The 22,235-nt window shown below is 35.1% G+C and overlaps 1 long non-coding RNA gene across 1 annotated transcript; it reads left to right on the top strand.

Moving 5' to 3' along the window:
* Positions 1-14,467: 14,467 nt before the first annotated feature.
* Positions 14,468-21,771, top strand: LOC141375088 (uncharacterized). The gene is made up of 3 exons (XR_012382253.1): positions 14,468-14,694; positions 18,668-18,779; positions 19,803-21,771. It is a non-coding gene; the product is annotated as an uncharacterized lncRNA (long non-coding RNA).
* The last annotated feature ends 464 nt before the right edge of the window (positions 21,772-22,235 follow it).

Genomic DNA, 22,235 nt, shown 5'->3' with positions numbered 1-22,235 from the left:
TTAAATACTTTAATATATACAGTCGAATACACTTATGGATCAAAAACACTATAGAATTTACCATAAATGCCAATTTCCAAGTTCATTCATTTATTAATTTTCTTTTCAGTCCCTTTATTAATCAGGGGTGGCCAAAGCAGAATGACTAAAACTTATCCAGCATATGTTTTATGCAGCGAATGCCCTTCCAGTCGCGGGGGCACATCAGATCATTTTGGCAGGGCACTTTCTATACAAGACTAAAAAGGGAATGTGCACTGCACAGGTCGAGCCCTATGTGTGCACGTGCCTGCGGCTTACCCTCTTTATTCATCAGGGGTCATCACAGTGGAATGAACTGCCAAATAATCCAGCATATGTTTTATGCAGCAGATGCCCTGCCAGCTGCAACCCAGTACTGGGAAACATCCATACACATCATACACACACATTCCCTACGGCCAATTTAGATTATTTGAGACCATTTCAATGTGGTGATGTCGATGGCCCGTGGATATTTCCAACTTGTTATCAAACAACTCAATCATAACTTAATGTTAAAACAGCTTTCATAACATTATTTATCAATATGTGGCTCTTTTTGGATTCTCGGAAGCTGCAGAAATTAAAAATGAAAAACTGGAAATAAGTTGGGGATATTTTTTTTGTTTACATCCCTCAAAATGGTCTATTCCGCATTTGTTTGGTCTGTGGGGGAAACCAGAGCACCTGGAGGAAACCCACACCAATATGGGGAGAAAATGCAAACTCCACACAGAAATGTCAACTGGCCCAGCCGAGACTCGAACCTTCTTGCTGTGAGGCAACAGTGCTAACCACTGAGCCACAGTGTCACCCTGTTTACCAATTGTTTATTATAAATAAAACTGGTAATGGATTAGCCTAAATAAGGAGCAACTTATATAAGAAGAGTTTTAGGCAGGCAGGTTTTAAACAAACTGTAGGATAGGCCTAGCTTACTTTTCCTTTTCCTGCTGATGCGACTGGAAGTCATTAACAAGCCAGGTAAGCTAAATTAGGGCGACCTCTATTGTTGATATCTTAAAATTGCACATTAAGTAAAAATGAAATATTCTTGGATTAATGTTTAACAATATACTGTTTAATAATAAAACAACAACAACCCTATATCAAAAAAACTAATGTCACTTATTTTATGTTTTAAAGCAACTGATTCTGTTATTTTATTTTATTGTAATTCAGTCAGTTTGATTAAACTACAATAGTAATATACACAAAAGAGGCCTACATAATATTCTTTAAAACGGACTCATATTCACAATCATAGCCATGATGAGCCCTAATTCTTAATTCCCGCCTTTTTGTTTTTTGAACCTGTAACCGTCAAACTCACCTCAGTACTGATTTTCTGGTGCTCAACTGTCCAACTGCACAGACAACACTCTTTCGACAGGTAAAATACTTTTAAGATGTCTCGGCTATCCATTTTCTCTTTAAATGCTTGTAGAAGTGAATTGTGATTTAGTACTTATTTGTTTGTTAATTGGTTGGTTAGTGTATTTTGGAAGATGAAAATAGTAAAAAAACTTTTCCGCGCAAACCATGCAATATTTAAAGGGATTGGCATGAAAAAAATAAAAACGGAACACCCGTTAAATAAAACCACAAGATGTCTCTGTTATACTGAAAACAACTGAAGCTTTAGCCTAGCCTACTGTCATCATGGCTGACGGTGGTAGCACACAAGTAGCTTGTGCAATAACTGGTTAGTCAATCACTTATCACTCTTAAATGTTTTTTTACTGCCACTTATTTATATGTAAACGTACAATTTTGAAACATAAATTATTATAACAATGTAAAAATGTCTGCTATTGATTTGTTTCCGTTTTCGGCAGCACAGATTTGTTATTAAAAATAAAAGTCCACTTTTTGAGTGTGAATGATTACATTTTGAAACAAAGATAGATTAAAATGTTTAAAGCAGAGGCATATTTTCATTCACACATCTAATTTAGCATTACTGGATGATGTGGGTCATACAAAAGTAGCCATAGGTTTTAAACATAATGCAAAACAATATTTAAATTATATAGAGCTTTCTATTTGTTTTTTAGAACGTCTCCTGATTTTTTAAGCTTTTTTTCTGACCCAAAAATATTAGTTCATATACATTTTACTGACATCCATTGGAAATGCCATGTGAAGTTTATTCACCAAAACAGGTCAGAAATATTTCAAACTAATCATATTCAAACATATTTAAGCATTATTAAAGGATTTCAGTGCAGTCACACATTAATTTTCATTTTATATCATCATTCTTGGCCATTGTATTCAATTTTACCCATTGGTCTGCAAGAAGGATTTATATAATACAATTTGTGTCAGAGTAATACTATTCATGCCAGAGCATGTTTTTCAAAGTAATGTATATTTTATTGTGTTCTTCTAAGCATTATATTTAATATGCTTTATTGTACAAAATGAATATATCCGGGGTGACACGGTGGTTAGCACTGTCGCCTCACAGCAAGAAGGTCGCTGGTTTGAGTCCTGACTGGGTTAGTTGGCATGTCTGTGTGGAGTTTGCATGTTCTCCCGGTGCTGGCGTGGGTTTCCTCCTGGTGCTCCGGTTTTCCCCTACATTCCAAACACATGCAGTATAGGTGAACTGAAAAAACTAAATTGGCCGTAGTGTATGTGTAGAAATGAGTGGGTGTTTCCCAGTACTGGGATGTAGCTGGTAGGGCATTCGCTGTTTAAAACATATGTTCAATAAGTTGGTGGTTCATTCAGCTGTGGCGACCCCTGATGAATAAAGGGACTATGAAAAAAATTAATGAATGAAAATATTTGATCTAGATCTCATCTTTGACCTAAAACTACTTGCAACCTTTGGTTTCTAAAATGGAGAATTTTCTAAATTCTGATCGAATGAGCAATGTCTGAGCTATTACTCTTATTATTTTAAAAATAACTTAATAAGCTAATTAAACATATTAAACTTAATATCTTAAACACATGAACCCTTAGGAACTTGCTTGTAACCGTAATTCTACCAGGAAGAATTTTTTAAAATTCTTGTTACTCACATTGCAGCATTTCACAATTAAAAAAGAAAGAAACAGCGAACAGCACTTTGAATTAAATATGCAATTATTAGCAAAAAGCTGAATAGTGTTTATAGTGAAATAGTGTTTTAATAGTGTTTTAATTTAAAACCAACTTGAATTATATTTATTTAAAGCCTTTACTTTTTTTTTTTTTTTTAACTCTGTGCAAGTAAAGGAAGTTTTTGGTAATTAAAAGCCCTCCAATGCCGCTTCAGGCTCTCTGCACCTGCTCTTCCAGCATAATTAAAGCAGAGACACGCCCTGCTTTGAATAAACTCAAATTTGCATTGTGGGTAAACATCACCTGACAAATGATTGTGCATCCTTAAACTGACAATGTGCTCACTTCTGATCAGAGTAGTTCGGCCTCCACCAAAATAGAGAAGTCTTGACCCTGCCAATGTAAACTCACTGATAGACAGGATGAAGATAACATGTCGAACATGCTTCAGATTCCCCAAAAACAGTAAATCAAGTGCAGAACAAATGCATGTTTATCTGCTGAAGACATAGCTAGGGCCAGACGGAATCTGCAGACATTTTTTTTGATATTTCTGCACAGAATTTTGTAAAAAATCTGAGGATTTATGAATAATTATTTTGGAAGTATAACTAAAACTTAATATATGAAATAAAAAAATAATACCTTTTTAACTTTTATTTAATGTTTATAATGCAAATCCAATTAGATCCACTTATTTGGCAAACAAAAGCAAGTTTCTCATATAATATATCTACTAAAAGACAGAAAATGTTACTTTACAAACTGTATTGTAAATAAATCATATTTACATTTTTTATTTTAGTCAATAATATGACTGATTAATTAATTTAATAAGAGAATAAATATAAATTTTATTTATTTATTTATTTTTATTTATTTATTTATTTTTATTTATTTATTTATTTTTAATTTGTATTTATTTATTTATTTTTAATTTTTATTTATTTATTTTTATTTATTTATTTATTTTTATTTATTTTGTTTATTTTTTTCATTTTTTACATGGACATCACAATTTCACGGGACAAAAAATTGCATTTGTTTAAGTGTACCTCGTACACAAAATTGACAAAATGAAAATATAATAAACATATATACACAACATTATAATTCTTCACATAAAATTATTGAAGGCAAAAGCAAAGGGAGCATGATCCAACAAACTAATTGTAGATTTGTGCAAACAGTGCTATTTTGTTTTTAACCACTTTTTAAGAACACTACTAACAATATTTATCTTTCTTTCTAATTTAAGGTTAACAGGTAAATCATTCTACAATTTGGCTCTCTTTACAGGAGCGGAGAGCACGAGACTCCTGAAAATTCCTGAAAGACCCCAGTGACAGATGAGCCTCTGATTTGATCCCGTGAGCCAGGCTGAACATCCGCTGACCTACAGTACTCACACCTGCAGTTTCTCCACGATGAACGTCCAGTGTTCTCCAGCATCCGGCGCTTAGATTGCAGCTCTGCACTAGAAGTTTGGCCAAAAAGTGATCATGTCCAACTGAGCCTGGTTTCTCTCGAGGTTTTTTCCTTCACTTTCGTCAATTAGTGAAGTTTTGTTCCTCGCCACTGTCACTACTGGCTTGCTTGGTTTGGGACTTGTGCAGCTGCGCATTGATAGATTTGCTCTTCAGTGTTTGGACTTTCAGCAGTGAAAATTAAACCACACTAAACTGAACTAAACTGAACTTCAAAAATGGACTGACACAGTTTCAATTTACTTATATATTTTGCTGCTTTGACGCAATTTACATTCTAAAAGTATTATAGAAATTAACATGAATTGAATTATTATTATTATTATTACTATTATTATTATTTAAAAATGTATTTATCCCAAAAGGAAAATAACATCAGCTCACCATACAATAAATAAACAACAAATGTCATTAAAAAATTGCCTTACAAACAGTACTGCAACCCTTAGTTTCAATCTTTAAAGTACACTGGTCTAAAAAACACCCTATGAATAATCTAACTTGACATTGATTATACAATATAATTTCTCCAGTAATTTGTTTTATTTGTCTTTAAAATAATTCCAGCATTTTTGAACAATTTTTTAGGGATTTTGCTGTTTATTTAAAAGCTTTCTATTGGAATTTCCATTGGTATTTGTTGTTATAATGTGTTTTTGTAGTATTAACTCTAGTATTTGATAAGTATTTTTTGACGTGATATTAAATCCATCTAAATCCAAAAACCAGACATGTTAGCAAATGAGTCACCATTTGAGAATGACCATGACAGCAAAGCTAATACCTGTATTTATTTGTCTTTCAGTAAACTTCCTGTTGCTTTCTCTGAACATTGTGTCAAAGTAGCCGTCCATAACACCTGTTTATCACTCAAGTAGATACCGCATGACAAGAAAAAGACAGAGCGCTTTGTATTGCAAAAGAAAAAAACTCCAGTCTCTTTTTAAGACTGTTATGTTTCGATGGGTCAGAGAATGTAGCTGCTACACTAGTTTGTACAGTTTGTGCGCAGGTATGTGACGTGAGAACAGAGACTACAGGTGTGGCATGCATTGTTGTATTGTGACATTTCTCAGCCTATCAATGCATCTGGCTAATCAGGTGTTTCTTATCATAACACTAAATTCCTAATGTAATGTTATGCTATATTTTGAGTTATCTGATAAGGAAACAAGTGCGTACAACATCATATAATCTCGAACTGTCGAATAATATAACTGAACACTTGTAAAGCAGGGAGAACTGAACTCAAGTATCCATCCATTCAACCAACCAACCAACCAACCAACCAACAAACCAACCAACCAACCATTTATTCATCCATTTATGAAATCATCCATCCATTCACCCACCAGCTTTACTAAACATCCTTCCATCAGCTGAATTCTGAATATCTGTCTATCCACTCATTTAACCATCCATTTTTCCAACCACCATCCATCTATTTATCCATCTGTAAATGGATTTATCTATCCATCCATCCATCCATTTACCATCCATCCATCCATTGACTTTTCAATTTATCAATCAATCAATCAATCAATCAATCAATCAATCAATCAATCAATCAATCAATCAATCAATCAATCAATCCATCCATACTTTGACTTTAGTATTCATCCATCCATCATCCATCTACCAACTCAATTATCCATTCAACCAACCCTCTTTTTATCCATCCATCTATCCATCAAATCATTCATTCATTCACTAACCAAATCAACTAACCATCCATTTATCCATCAACTCAATTATATTTCCTTTTATGCGTCTCTCCACACATTTAATCATCCATTTTTCCAACCACCAATTGACTCCATTATCCATCCATCCATTTATCCATCTGTAAACTGATTTATCCATCCATCCATTCATCCATCTATTGACTTTATGATCCATTCATCAATCAGTCCATCCATCCTTTGAGTTGAGTATTTATCCATCCATCCATTTATCCATCCATCCATCCATCCACCAACCACCTTAACTAACCATCCAATCATCAACTCAATTATATTGCCTTTGTTTATCCACTCATTTATCTATATATATTTTCCAACCACCCATAGACTCCATCATCCATTCATTCATTTATCCATCTGTAAACTGATTTATCTGTCCATCCATCCACCCACCCATTGACTTGACTGTCCATTCATCAATCAATTCATCCATTCTTTGACTTGGGTATTCATCCATCTATCTATCCATCCATCCACCAAGTCAATTATCCATCCATTATCTATCCAATCAACTGTCTTTTCATCCCTCCATCATCCATCCATCCATCCATCCATCCATCCATCCATCCATCAAATTATCCATCCATCCACCAACCAACCAACTCAACTAAACATTCATCCATGAACTCCATTATTTTCCCTTTTATCTGTCTATCCACTCATTTAACCATCCGTTTATCCATCTGTAAACTGATGTATCCATCCATCTATCAAATGACTTGATTATTCATACATTCATCAATCCATCCATCCATTCACATCAATTATCCATCCATCGTCCATCTACCAACTCAATTATCCACCTAACAATCTGTTCATGCATCAGTCTATCCATCCATCCATCCATCCATCCATCCATCCATCCATCCATCCATCGAATCATCCATCCATCCATTCCTTCATTCATCCAACCACCAACCTGCTCAACTAACCATCCATTCATCAACTCAATTATATTGCCTTTATCTGTCTATCCACTCATTTATCCATCTTTTTTCCAACCACTCATAGACTCCATTGTCCATTCATTAATTTATCCAACTGTAAACTGATTTATCCATCCATCCATCCATCCACCCACCCATTGACTTTATTCATCAATCAATTCATCCATCCTTTGACTTGATTATTCATCCATCTATCCATCCATCTGTCCATCCATCAACTCAATTATCCATCCATCCATTTATCCATCAACTCAATTATCCATCCATCCATTTATCCACCAATTCAAATATCCATCCATCCATCAAAATGTTTATCTATATATCAATTGATCAATCCTTTGACTTAATTAACCATTCATCCACCAACTCAATTATTCATTCATCCATCCATACATTCATCTATTGACTTGATTATCCATTTATCAATTATTCCATTCATCCTTTGACTTTATTATTCAACCATTCATCCACCAATTCCATTATCAATTCATCCATCCACCCATCCATTTATTCATCCATTCTTCGACTTGATTAACCATCTATCCATCCATCCATCCACCCACCCACCACTCTATTATCCATCCATCCATCCATCCATCCATCCATCCATCCATGCATCCATTCATTCATCAGCTTGATTATTACTCATTAAACTTCACATTGTTAGAATCTGACTGAAATGGATGCAATTATTAACTTTTGGAATTACAATGGCTCCAAAGGCTTTGGAAGCAGAAACTGAAGATTATAATGAGAGAAATTAACATCCGACAGAAAGTAATTAAAGGCTAGTAGTTTTGCAGTCCAAGTCCTTTGCCATGTTCAGGTTGGAGGAGAGTCCTTGCCCCAGGTGAAATTTCACAGGGTGTTGTTCATGAACGAGGGAAGGATGGAAGGTCTCAGTCGATGTACTGGTCAGTCTTCATTCCAACTCTCACCTTTATTGTAATGAACTTTGAGTAATGACCGAAAATACTTGCTTGGGAATACTTTGGGTTCCCCACAAAGGAGCTAGAGGAATTGTCTAGACATATGGAAGTCTGAAGTAAGCCTTTCAATAGCAATCTCATTAGCATACAGTAACTATTACAGGAAAACCACATGTGGAGTGTCAAATAATCTTTACGTTACAAAACCATTTCCCTTAAATGCGATAAAATCAAGAATATTAATTATCTTTAAAAGATCATGAAAGCCTCAACATTTTTTTGAGATTTTAATATATGTGTGATAAACACCCCCCCACACACCCCCACTTCAAGTTTAAGTCAACCTCAAGCCTGGAATTTGTGTTTAACAACTGCAACTTAAATGGGTGTAAAAAGCCATGAGCAAAAGGTACAAGGAAGGGTGTGTCAGGGCAAGCAGTGGTTTAAGAGAAGAGCTTTTTTCAGTGGCCCATAGTGATTAAAATCAGAAGTAAAATGTGAGGAAATGCAAAGTTTGCTTGTTTTAAGATTAGGACACACACATGCATACATTGAAAGGTCAGAAAAGCCCTCAGAACACTTGAACATTTGAAAGTGTCAGTCAGAGGATCTGTCTAAGCAGGGATATGAACGATCCATTGAGAGATGAGCTAGCAGACACAGTCTTCAAATACACGTGGAAACAGTGGCCAGTCGGCAGTGTTTAAGAATTAACTCAATAGCAAGTGGGAAACGCTGCTATCATATATTTTTTTTTATTTTAGTACCACTTGGTATCGAAGTCTGTACTATTGAGAGCACTTAACTGTCAGAAACTCAATCTTGTGAATAACAATGAGACATTGAAGTACTTTCCAGCACTATGCCACTTCACAACCCGTGACATTGATGCAATGCAGATTTTGAACCCAGAACCAAAAAACTAGGCAAAAGAGTTAGCCTGTTTTACCCTAATTAAATAAGCATATTGACCTTATTCTAAAATGCGGAAGTGCGCCTGTTTTCGCGATTGTCTTAGAACTTCCGATTCAGTCGCCTATGGGAGAAACGACTAGGAATAATAAACGGCAGAAAACGGTCAAACTACTTGCTCTACAAACAAATGTTTGCATGACTATACAGACCAAGTAGAATAATATAATGTGAAATTATCAAATTGCTACATCTAGCAGCGTAATGAGCCGTTTTTAACATCAAAAAATGAATGGAAGTGAATGAGACCGGAAGTCTCGAGCCAAAAAGATTTAAATGGCAGCGCCCGCTCGTCGGCAGAGAATAAGGTGAATAAAACAGCTGCTGGAGAATTCTAAACTTACACAAACCTACTATGTACATGTTGTTGTGTGTAACCTGAATCAATGCACCACTTGGCAACATTAATGCTAACATTGTCTTAATTGATGTCCAACATATATATCTGTTAAAATCTCAGTTAGTCCAGAAACTTTAATTGAGGGTTTCATAACCTTCTAACTTGTATTTAATTGACAAGTACAAAGATGTCAATATTTTCACTGACCAAATAAGCTTTATTCAGGAAATACACATTTATTTAGATTTTGATGGCAGCAACAGACTTTGAAAATGTTGGGATGTTGGCTTTAGCCTAGTGGTTAAGTGCGCTGACATCAGGGCCGGAGTGGGACTCCTTTTCAGCCCTGGAGTTTCAAGCCTCAGACCGGCCCACCTCAGTTCACGACTGACTATATTAAAATAAGGTCATTTCCAATTCAGTTTCTAATTACACTATCACGCCTTTTTTTTTTTTTTTTTTTTTTTTTGAGAAAACAACTGCTTTAGAACTTCAAATGTTCAACAACCCTAACAGTATTATATGTCTCAACAATAAAAATGAAAATAATAATATACTCAGTCAGGCAAGGATCAAACCCGGGTCGGCGACGTTGTAATCTAACGTGCTAACCACTGGGCCACAACAGTTGAATAGTAAGAGGTGACTCATAACATTATGAACCTGCAGGCTGGTTATATATGAAAAGAGCAAAGAGCTGTAAACACATTTCTGCTCCTTTTTTTTTAAACAAACCAGGGGACAAAAAATAAAATACTTTACTGTAATCAACCACAAGCCACAAATGCTGAGGATGAAACTGAACCTTTATTTAACACAGAATAGGATTTTTACTTGGACTTTACCACGTAATATACTTTTGTTGAATAGTTTGCAGCCTGTATTCAGAATTGAAATGCAAAACATACAATAATGAGTAAATTAAAGAATAAGAAGGCTGTGGTCAAGTAAATAAATTAATTAATTTAAAAAGTGTGACTGCTCAGAACAACAGATTCTGGAGCTAGGGACACCGGCCCTTGCGGCCAAAAATCGGACCGGCCCACCGGGAATTCTCCCGGTCCTCCCGATTAGCCAATCCGGGCCTGGCTGACATATAGCACCATGGTGCTCATGACAACCCAAGTTTGATTTCCGGCTCAAGGTCCTACCCCGATCCTTTCTCTACTCCGAATGCTTTCCTGTCTGTTCTCCAATATCCTATTGCAAAAAAAGTTTTACAACCCCTATAAAAGTTATAATTAAAAACAATGTTGGAACAGTTTTGTTTTTAACACACCATAACATCAACTGTTTTTTGAGAATCGAGGATACTAATTGTTAAAGTTTGGTATAAATTTTTACAAGCCAAACTTTGTCCAATTTAACATGATACAAGACTTCAAATGCTCAACAGTGATGACAAATGAATGTTTGCTTTCACATCGGTCTCTTATGAAAGTCTGGATGGTCCCTTTGGATGTCAAGTTCTCAGACTCATAATCCACAGAAACAAGCAGACTCCTTTGACACTTACACCATTTACTTAATTATCTGAGAAGATTATGTGAGATTAATGCATAATCCTGGACCAGGCCGCATCCTGTGCAGATGCTTTGGTGGTCATGGACGAGTGGACAGCATTAGACTGATCATGATCGACCACAGTGACAGACGAGTCTGCACATTGATCCACCTGCGACAGCATGAAAACCCGCCGGTGACCTACTCATATCTGCAGTTTCTTTATGATGGACGTTCAGCGTTCTCAAGCCTCCAGCGCTTAAACTGCAGCTCTACACAGGAAGTTTGGCCAGAGGAGAAGTGGTCGTGCTCAACTGAGCCTGGTTTCTCGCAAGTTTTTTTTTTTTTCATTTTTGTCAATTGGTGAAGTTTTGTTTCTCGCCACTATCACCACTGGCTTGTTGGCTTTGGGACTCGATGGATTTGCTCTCTAGCGTTTAGACTTTCAGCGGTGAAAATTAAACCACATGAAACAGAACTAAACTGAACTTCAGCTCTTAAATCTGGACGGACAGTTTCGATTTACTAGAACTTCTATGTTAAGCTGCTTTGACACAATCAACATTGTAAAAGTGCTATAGAAAGAAAATGAATGGAATTGAGCTTTGATCAATTACATAAGTCATGTCAAAAGCAAAGGAGGTTGATGCCAAGTGATGCAGCAGCAACTAAAAAAAATCCCAGCTATCATGGTTCTCAAAAATAGCTACACTCATCTAATCAAAAAGATGACAGAAAGCATGAGGAAACATCTCACTTCTCATATGTTCACACCCTTGCCAGCCACATGGAAGTCTTAGGGCAAAAAAAACCCACTGAACTAACACGATCTGTTCCCTCCAGCTGTGAGAATGCAGACAACCTCCACCCATAATTCTCAACAAACAGCTGACTGCACTAAACAATCAGCATTTTCTATGCTGATTTACCGTCACTATGAATGCATGCCTGAGTTGCATTCAGAGGTATTGTTTGCGAAGTGATTATAACCTTTGATTATAACTAAAGTCTTGTCATGTGATATTTTAGTCCCTTCTATTCATGTGGTTACCATTAAGTCAGTCATTTTATATTGTGACAGTAAATGCTGCATTTATATGCGGATGTCACCGCTGACATTTTGCATCATGTACACGTGCGTTGGTCCTCTCAGCAGCACGATGGACAAAGCTTGTGTGCACTTGACAGGCTAGTTCCTAAAAACACATCTACACTCACTGGCCACTTTATTAGGTACACCTTACTAGTAGGGGTTTGGACCTCCATTTACCTTCAGAACTGCCTTAATCCTTCGTCGCATAGATTCAACAAGCTACTGGAAATATTCCTCTGAGATTTTGGTCCATATTGACATGATAGTGTCACGCAGTTGCTGCAGATTTGTCAGCTACACATCTATGATGCCAATCTTCCTTTCTACTACATCCCAAAGGTGCTCTATTTGATTTAGATCTGGTGAATGTGGAGGCCATTTGAGTACAGTGAACTCATTGTCATGTTCAAGAAATCAGTCTGAGATGATTCACGCTTTATGACATGGTGGGTTATTCTGCTTGAATCAGAAGATGGGTACACTGTGGTCATAAAGGTATGGACATGGTCAGCAACAATACTCAGGTAGGCTGTGGTGTTGATACGATGCTCAATAATGGGCCCAAAGTGTGCCAAGAAAATATCCCCCACACCATTACACCACCACCACCACCAGCCTAAATCGTTGATACTAGGCAAGATGGATCCATGCTTTTATGTAGTTGACACCAAATTCTGATCTTACCATCCGAATGTCACAGCAGAAATTGAGACTCATCAGATCAGGCCACGTTTTTCTGATCTTCTATTGTCCAACTTTGGTGACGGGCGTAGCACCCGGTGTGGTCTTCTGCTGCTGTAGCCCATCTGCCCCAAGGTTAGATGTGTTGTGCGTTCAGAGATGCTCTTCTGCATACATCTATTGTAATGAGTGGTTATTTGAGTTACTCTTGCCTTTCCATCAGCTGGAACCAGTCTGGCCATTCTCCTTTGACGTGTGGCATCAACAAGGCATTTGCGGCCACAGAACTGCCGCTCACTGGATATTTTTACTTTTTCAGACCATTCTCTATAAACCCTAGAGATGGTTGTGCGTGAAAATACCAGTAGATCAGCAGTTTCTGAAATAATCAGACCAGCAAGTCTGGCAACAACAACCATGCCACGTTCAAAGTCACTTAAATCACCTTTCTTTCCCATTCTGATGCTCGGTTTGAACTGCAGCCGATTGTCTTGACAATGCCTAAATGCATTGAGTTGCTGCCATGTGATTGGCTGATTAGAAATTTGCGGTAACAGTTGGACAGGTGTACCTAATAAAGTGGCCGTTGAGTGTATATCTTCAATTCTGTCTGTGATTATGTGATTTAAATACAATCAGAAACGTCCATACTTCGGAGTGCTTGCCAGTCCTGTTTCACAAATATGATACAATTACATCTTCAATGAAGTGCTCTTGCTTTTGTTTAAGGATTGTTTTATTACTCTCTAAAAATGCTTAGGTGTGACAGAGGCTTCTTAAATGGTATTTCACAATATATATATATATATATATATATATATATATATATATATATATATATATATATATATATATATATATATATATATATATATAAATATCATTCATTTATTTTCCTGTACATACAGTATATAGCTTACACACACAAATACACACACAAACACACACACACACACACGCACACAATGTAGGGGAATCCGCACTTTTGGGTAAACGTTTTAAATAGTGTTTAGTTAATATAAAAAAATAATATGATGTTTACTTACTTAAGGATGTTTTCATTCATTATTCATTTTTAAGCACATTCTCAAATGATTAACCTTCAACATAAGCTTCAACTGGAGCGTTGAACTGGGAGGTGTTCATATGATCAGCAGCATCCATTTTTCATGTTGAATCTACATTGTCTTCAATTTAAATGAGTTTAAAGCAGGCTTTTGTTAAGGAAGTTTCAGTTTTTGTGTAACAGGTTTCCATTGCAAATTTGATGTACTGCACTGCAGTAAACGCGTGCTTAACGCATGACATGATGATATCTAGTTCAACAACTTCCACCGCGCTGCCATGGTAACCAGAGCTCTGACGGTAACCAGATGGTAACAACAAAACTGTTGGTATCATATACTGCATGCAGATTTCAGGTCAGTTCATACTGCATTCAAAATTGCAGCAGACGTCGATCAAATAGCGTTTTTAACTTAATTTCTTGCGGTTTAACTGTATCAAAATAATTTTAAAAATCACTATAATTATGTAGATTATATAAATTAGCCCTGAATGGTAAACACATGTATTATACAACGTATATAAATAATTATATCAGCAAAAATTACAAAAATAAAATAAAAGTAATGTAACACTAAAGCCTTTTGACCATCAACCAATGATAAGAGCTTGGGCGAGACTGTCAGTTGTGACCGACCAATGACAGACAGGAAATGTTTTCAAAAAGGGTCCGTTAATTCGCTGAGCTCTTCCGTTATCTGACGCAAAACAATGCACAAAATGTATTATAAACAATTAAAAAATAAAGGTACACTACAGGAATGTGCTCCTAACTAAAGTTTAGTAATTCAGAGTTGTTTATTAATCCAAACACGTGATGGCACTAGAGGCAGCTACAGATGACAGCACCAAATCAGGTAGGAGCAGCTTAGCTTTCCCATTAAAAAATGTATGAGATTGGTTGTGTTTATAATAGAGGTAATTTGTGCAGTGACACACTCCCCATATTGTTTACCATGGTACTTTGAATATTAAGTCTGACATAAGTATGTCTTCAAGCACTTTTTAATTGACTGTAAACAGTGTTTTACTTTGATAGACATTAATATGCTAATATGCTGCTAATATGAATTCACTATTTAGAATTAGCAAACAATACTTTACTGAAATTATATTATCAATGAGAAAGTCTGAATGTGTGAATATAAAACTAACTTTACCTCAATATTTTATTTGGAACAGTAACACTTCATCTACCACTGGAGCAATTCACCTTATTGTCCGCGGACAAGCAGGTGCAGCCATAATTGAATCTTTTTGGCTTAAGACTTCCGGTCTCATTCACTTCCATTCATTTTCAGATATTAAAAAACAGTGTGTTCTGCTGTTTAATGCTGCAAACTGATATTTTCTAATTATATTTTTCTATTTTGTCTGTAAAGTCATTATCAACGTAGTTTGACCATTTTCTGCCGTTTATTATTCCTAGTCATTGCTCTCACAGACAGCTGAATCGTAAGTTCTAAAACAATCGCAAAAACGAGCGCACTTTCGCATTAAAGAATTTGGTCAATAGTCATGCTCTCAAACCAGGGGTGCTCAAACTTTTAAGTGGCCAAAAACCAAATACCATTGAGAGCCGTGAGCCGAAGGTAAAGCTGTCATGGGTAATTTCCTAATTTATTTTCTAATATTTAAAAATAAATAGAAAACATTACTTAAAATCATATTAACTCATTTAAATGATAACGTATTGCAATAAAAACATTATCAATCACATTTATAACACATTGGAGTTCAATGCTGAATACACTAGTCATACAGAATCTGCCTTTGGCTGTTTTTTCAATTGCAAGAATGCAGAAAACGGACTTGCGTTCTTGTGAAGACCGGTCTTGCCAGGTCACCTCAGAAGAATGAACTTGGGAGATGGCGAGAGAAATGAGAGGCTGCGTTCTTCCTGATGGTCACATGACCTTCACACATTTTTACAGAAAATTATTTAATCATTACGGCATTAACGCAACAATTTTTTGTTTTCCCCTTTTCAAAATATATACTATGCATAAAGATCTTACAAATATATGTTGCACAATACATAAAACAAATTTAATACGAATTTCAGCAAATAAACAACCCTAATGTGTTTAATAAGATTTTCATGGTGATGTTTATTTTCACCGTCTCATTTAGGGAAACTCCTGAAACAAATAAGTTATATCTCTAAACTTTAATAATAAATCTATATGAAGTGATGGATTTCTCACCTCGTTTATTCAGCTGCAATCACTTCTGAGACTTCTCAAGTGAGCTTCTGCGTTGATGCATCCTTGGTATTTAGAACACATCCTGTAAATTTCACGCATCCTCTGTTCTTGTGGTCTTGAGTTTTAGAAACTGAACTTTGGCAATTGATGAAGACGCGAAAACATGAGGACGCAAGATAGCTAGATCACTGAAGAATGCATATTGAGAAACAGCCTCTGTCTTGATTTGCCCACCAAATTCTCTGCATTGTTGGGTGACCGTATGTATGCCCGGAGACACCATTTAATTGAAACATTTAATATCAGTTAGCTTTAAACAATCAAACAAACAAAGGGTTACATTGAATTTACTTGAAAATCTCCAAACCATCCCCATCATTCTCCCTCTCTTCTCAGATGGTATGGCGAGCCAAATCAATGGGCCAACTTTGGCCCGCGGTCCACTACGGGCACCATCCCACTACGGGCATGTAGCCAGCCTATAGTGAAAATGATGTTTTTTTTCAAGTGGACCTTTTTGCAGTTATTTAACTCATTTTTTATTTAATTAGGAGATTTTAATGCTGCAATTTAGTGACATTTATGGATGATCCCACTTTTTTGATGTGCCAAAACATCAAGAAATATGAAGAGGCAACTTATTTTTAGGCTACTTTATAATATGTCACCATAGGGGGAAAAATTGATATAGTTTTAAATTTAAAACTGACTTATTGTCATATATTAGGCAAATAACAAACTGGCCAGCACGTTCAACTTTCCACAGTCTCAGAATTTGACCATTTGAATGATAATAATTATATATAAAGCCCATAATAATGTAAAGAATCACGATTTTCTAGCTTTTCTTGTAAAAATGTACATTTTAAAGTTCATAAATAACAACAATAACCTAACAAGTGTTAATTTGGGCAGCATTTGGTGCTTCACAACTTTTTATTGGTCATTTTTTAATTTCAAGAATAAGATCCAAGATTTGTAATAAAAGTTACTTATAAAATGTTTTCTCTATAAAAACAATACAGTTGACTCTACTCACAGATTGGTGTTAAAGCATTTTTTGATGTGCTATTTCAACACAATCTCACAGAAATTCATTACTTTTTGCTTTAGTGGCTAATTCGTATGGATTTGTACAATCTAGTTTGTACACTTTAGTATGATTTTCTCATCACCCAATGACGGTTGGGGTTAATGGTGGGGTTAAGTGCCACGCCTCCTTTTTAAAATCGTATATTTTAGTATGACTGAACTCGTAAGAATTCATATGGATTAGCCACTAAACTGACAAAACATAAAATACTTATGTTTTCTTGTGAGATCAGGCTGGTTATTTGGATATCTTATGATGGCATATAACAGTCAAAATACGACAAATGAGCTCATGTATGTGACAAATACTGGATATTTGTCAGTTTTTCGAACCACCCAAACCCCCCTTGGCTACGGTCCTGCACTATCAAAGTCACAATGCTTATAGGTTTAATGTGAGAAATGCACTTAAGTCCAATTAATGCAGTCAAAACCCAAACAGGAATCATATAATCTGAGCAAAAGTACAAAAGCTTGTCCTCACTGGCACGTGTCACAGTAAATGGATTAAATTAGTCACTGGCCTTAGTTCAGTGTTTTGAGAAAACAGTGAGTTTATACAAATCATTTCCATGGAATGTTTAATATGTTGGCAGGATGTACCCTAGCAGGTTTGTTTGGATTGAAATGAACTATTGTAATTCTTCATTTGAGTGTGTGAATGCTCACATCTGAACCAAACAAGCTGAAGTAGATTGAACATGACAAAAACATCAAGTCAAAGCAAAAACAGGACATGTGGTAAGATGTGACCATGAAAATAACAGAATACTCACACCAAGTTTTTGCCATCACAATGTATATGTTGCCCATTACAATATGGAATCAGTCTAAAAAAAAGAATACATTTACAACATAAAATTCATACATGCACAGCACAATTCATATTTACAAAAGTTTATAAATACAACACACATTTTATAAATTCACAAGTAAAAATTATAAATATTTTCGGCAGATGAATTGACTTTGTGTATTTACGAACTGTTTTAAACTTACGAATTGGTTTTGTGTATTTATAAACCGTGTTTTGAACTTACGAAGTGGATTTATGTATTTTTGAAATGTGTTTTGAATTGCGAATTGGATTTTGTATCTATCTATCTATCTATCTATCTATCTATCTATCTATCTATCTATCTATCTATCTATCTATCTATCTATCTATCTATCTATCTATCTATCTATCTATCTATCTATCTATCTATCTATCTATCTATCCATCCATCCATCCATCCATCCATCCATCCATCCATCCATCCATCCATCCATCCATCCATCCATCCATCCATCCATCCATCCATCCATCCATCCATCCATCCATCCATCCATCTATCTATCTATCTAAGTTATACATTTTTTCTAATTGGAGATATTCAAGACATCTGGGGAAATTGTATTCATATCGAAGTATAAAAAATATATCGCAATGTTAGATTTTTTTCAATATCGTGCAGCTCTACTTCAGATGCAAATTTAATTCACATTAATTTTATATGTAAATGTATTCATTCATTCATCTTCTTTTCAGCTTATTCCCTTTATTTATCAGGGGTTGCCACAGTGGAATGAACCACCAACTTATCCAGCATGTGTTTTACGCAGCGGATGCCCTTCCAGCTACAACTCAGCACTGGGAAAATGTAAATATATATACATAATATTAATATGGAATTGTTTACATCAATACAATTAGCTAAAAATTGTAGAAATAAAAAATAGAGACATTATTTTACATGATGATTAATTTATTTTTACCAGACTTAATACAAAATGCAGTTTGATTACCCTATATTATTAAGAATAAAAATCATTATTAGTTTTTTTTTTTTTTAGAATGTATTAATTACATACAAGCTTACTAAAAACGAATGTTTTTGTCCTCTTGAAACCATGTCTTTTAACTACCATTTTTCATATGTTTTATTTAGTTTAGTGAATACTACTTAGACAAATAAAAATGTGAACAGCAGATATCAAGGGATGAAAAATACAGGAGGCTGTCTTTTTAATATTTCTCTTTTGTACAATATTGAGCTGCTTTTGAAATAATGTATGTGTGTGATATCGGTTGCTTTAATGGGTCTGTTATACACATAAGGCATGGGCTGGTATAATATTCTGATGGTATGATAACCTTGGATATAACTATCACGGTACGGTATTGAGATTACTGCTCTAAAATGTATATTTTTAAATGGCTGGGTAAAAAAACAAAACCTTTTCCTCCTTTGTACACAATATTTTAATTTGAAAAACATTTATAATATTTTGGAGCAGTAAACATGTCAGGCTAAATAATTCAGATGGATCATTGACTTCTGCTGTAGTAATTTGTTTCAAAGATTTTTCACAATTTAAAACAGCATCTTTGGAGATCTTTTCTGTTGGAGATACTGCTGTCCTAAAAAACTAAAGAAAAAAATGTAAATAAAAATTTACTTATACCTTAGACACGGTATAGCAGAAAATTTTGATAGTTTTAAAACCTTAACTTTTCCAAACTGCTGTATACCTTGAATACGGTTATCGTCCCATTTCTAATACTCATATTGTCATTAGGAAATGATGGTGGATTGATGTTCTAAAGCTGTTGGGTTTATTAAGGTTAATCTTTGCCGGTAAAACCTTGTTGTTGCTGCCTAAAGAATATTTTCTGTCAACAGTTGGCTTAGTGAGACTGAAAGCTGCTGTGAATGTCCAGCTGAAAATGGATGAAAATGGATAACGTATTAGTTATTGTGGGAGTGAATGTTAAAGAGTAACTTGAGTAGTTTGCTTAGATAGGAGCTATTATTAGAAGCTGCCCTAGTATAGATTTAATTTCAGGACATAAGCTTATGATGGATTCTTTGTGTAACTGATACTGTTTGGTCATGTGCATATTGTGTACTATTGAATTTCATGCTTTCTGTTAGAAATGGAAATTCATGTAGAGTTACTCTATATTCAGAGTATTATCATGATGATCATTATGATTGAAGAGACAGTTCACATGAACATTTTCAGAATTTACTCATCCTTCACTTGATCTAAACCTGTTTGAGTTTCTTTCCTTCTGTTGAACACAACAGAACATTTTATGAAGAATGTAAAAAAGCAGCCATTGACCTTTGTAGTCTTTTTGTTCCTACTACGGATGTCAATGGCTGCTGGTTTCCGACATTTGGAAGTTTTGAGTAAATAGTAAGGAAAACTGTCTCTTTAACCTTTAACCTGGAAATATGCAGCAACTTCTGTAATGTGTGTTTTATTGTAATAATGGTTGCTTTGGGAAAATATCTTCTTGAACAGGCCACTCCTTGGCATTGTCTTGTTAAATGTGGTATGAAGTACAAACATTACTTGTACTTCTACATTCCCCAGGTAATTATTGTGCTCTTGGACTTACTACAGTCCCTGCTGAAACTTACTTAATTGTATTTACGGTTTGCTGTCATTTATCAGAAAGTATGTGTTTGTACATCTGTACTTTTGGATGAAAACTTTTAAGGATTGTGAGACACCATGTAAATATATACAAGCAAATATGACATAAATAAAATCATGTCCTTATTTGCTTTCCCTCGTGTTTAGGGCTGTGCGGTATTCAAGAAAAATGCAATAGCATGCTAAGCACTGTGATATTTGATATGCGAAAGAATGTTTTTTTTAAGATATATAAACAACCTCTGTTTTATATTATTTAATGGAAAAGATAGCATCACATCTTTTGAAAGTGGAGCAGCCATGTGTTACTTTTGCATACATTAAAACAAATCAGACATTTTAACAATTTTTACTTTTACATGGATGTCAGTAATCGAATTATTTGCCTTAATATGAAAAAAAAAAACAGTAATATGATTAATGTGTTTACATGAGTTGCTTTTTGAATGTTCCTTTCATGATCCAATTTTACTTGTTATTGCTAGGCCCACCCGGAATCTGCGCATGCAGAATTACGCAGATTTCCGCAGATTTTTAGCCATTATCATTAATTCTGTTTATTTGCATGAGTAAATGTGTGTAAATCTATATTTATTCAGTTTTTAAATTAATTTCAGTAATATTATTGTCTGTGTAAATCTGATTTATGTACAGTGCAGTGTGTACAGTATTATTTTCTGTCTTTTACGAGATATATTATGACAAACTTGCTTTATTTACCAAATCAAGTGAATCTAACTGGATTTGAATCTTAAATATTAAATGAAAGTTAAAAAGATATTATGATTATTTTTTTTTATATATTAAGGTTTTAGTTATGATACTCCCAAAATAATTCCGCAGAAATTCTGAGATTTTTGCCAAAATTCTTTGCAGAAATAGCCAAAAATGTCCACAGATTCCGTCTGGCCCTAGTTATAGCACATAGTTCGATTAGTGTCATTGTGTTGTCATGCTGTCCACGTTTTCTCTGGAATTTCATGTCATTTCGGGTGTTTAGGGTGTTTTCGGGTGTTTATTTTTAATTTTTTGACGTTTACTGTAGCTTGGCACTTTCACTTTCATTCAGGAACATTTCATGCATGTCCACCGTGACAAACGAGATATTGGATGCATGTATGAAGTGAGTACTGCTGGAAGAGTGTTGTTTTAATGTAGTTTGATACTGCACGCCGAATGGAAAAATAAAACTCTGCATTCCACCTTGCAGGTGTCTGTGGTCCTTTACTCACTTGGTAGGTGCAGAGAATAGTGTCAAACAACTTTGTTTATGGAATTTCCTGTCACAAAATGCTGCAAAAGTTCTACACTACGGTAATAGTTTGATTACGGTGTTTACATGTCCGGACTGCACTTCAATGATGCGACTAAAATAGGCATACATATTAATCCAATTTCTCTTTAGTTTGATTATAACTATAGTCGGACTAAGGTCATTAAAAATTGCTTTTTACATGGTAGACCAGTGGTCCTCAAACACTAGGCTGCGGTTCGGTACCGTTCCGTGGATCAATTGGTACTAGGCCACACAAAAAAATTACAAATTATTTCCGTTTTATTTATTATCTGAGTCTGAACGATCTTTTATTTTGAAAAATGACCGTATTCTCTCGTTACATCTCTGTCGCTTGAGAGCCCAAATTTCACCCACGAGCAGCAAAATGAGTAAG

This window comes from Danio rerio, chromosome 1, assembly GCF_049306965.1.
Source record: "Danio rerio strain Tuebingen ecotype United States chromosome 1, GRCz12tu, whole genome shotgun sequence".
Classification (NCBI taxonomy): domain Eukaryota; kingdom Metazoa; phylum Chordata; class Actinopteri; order Cypriniformes; family Danionidae; genus Danio; species Danio rerio.
The sequence above is the reverse complement of the archived record's forward strand: the minus strand, read 5'-3'. Positions and strand labels throughout refer to the sequence as shown.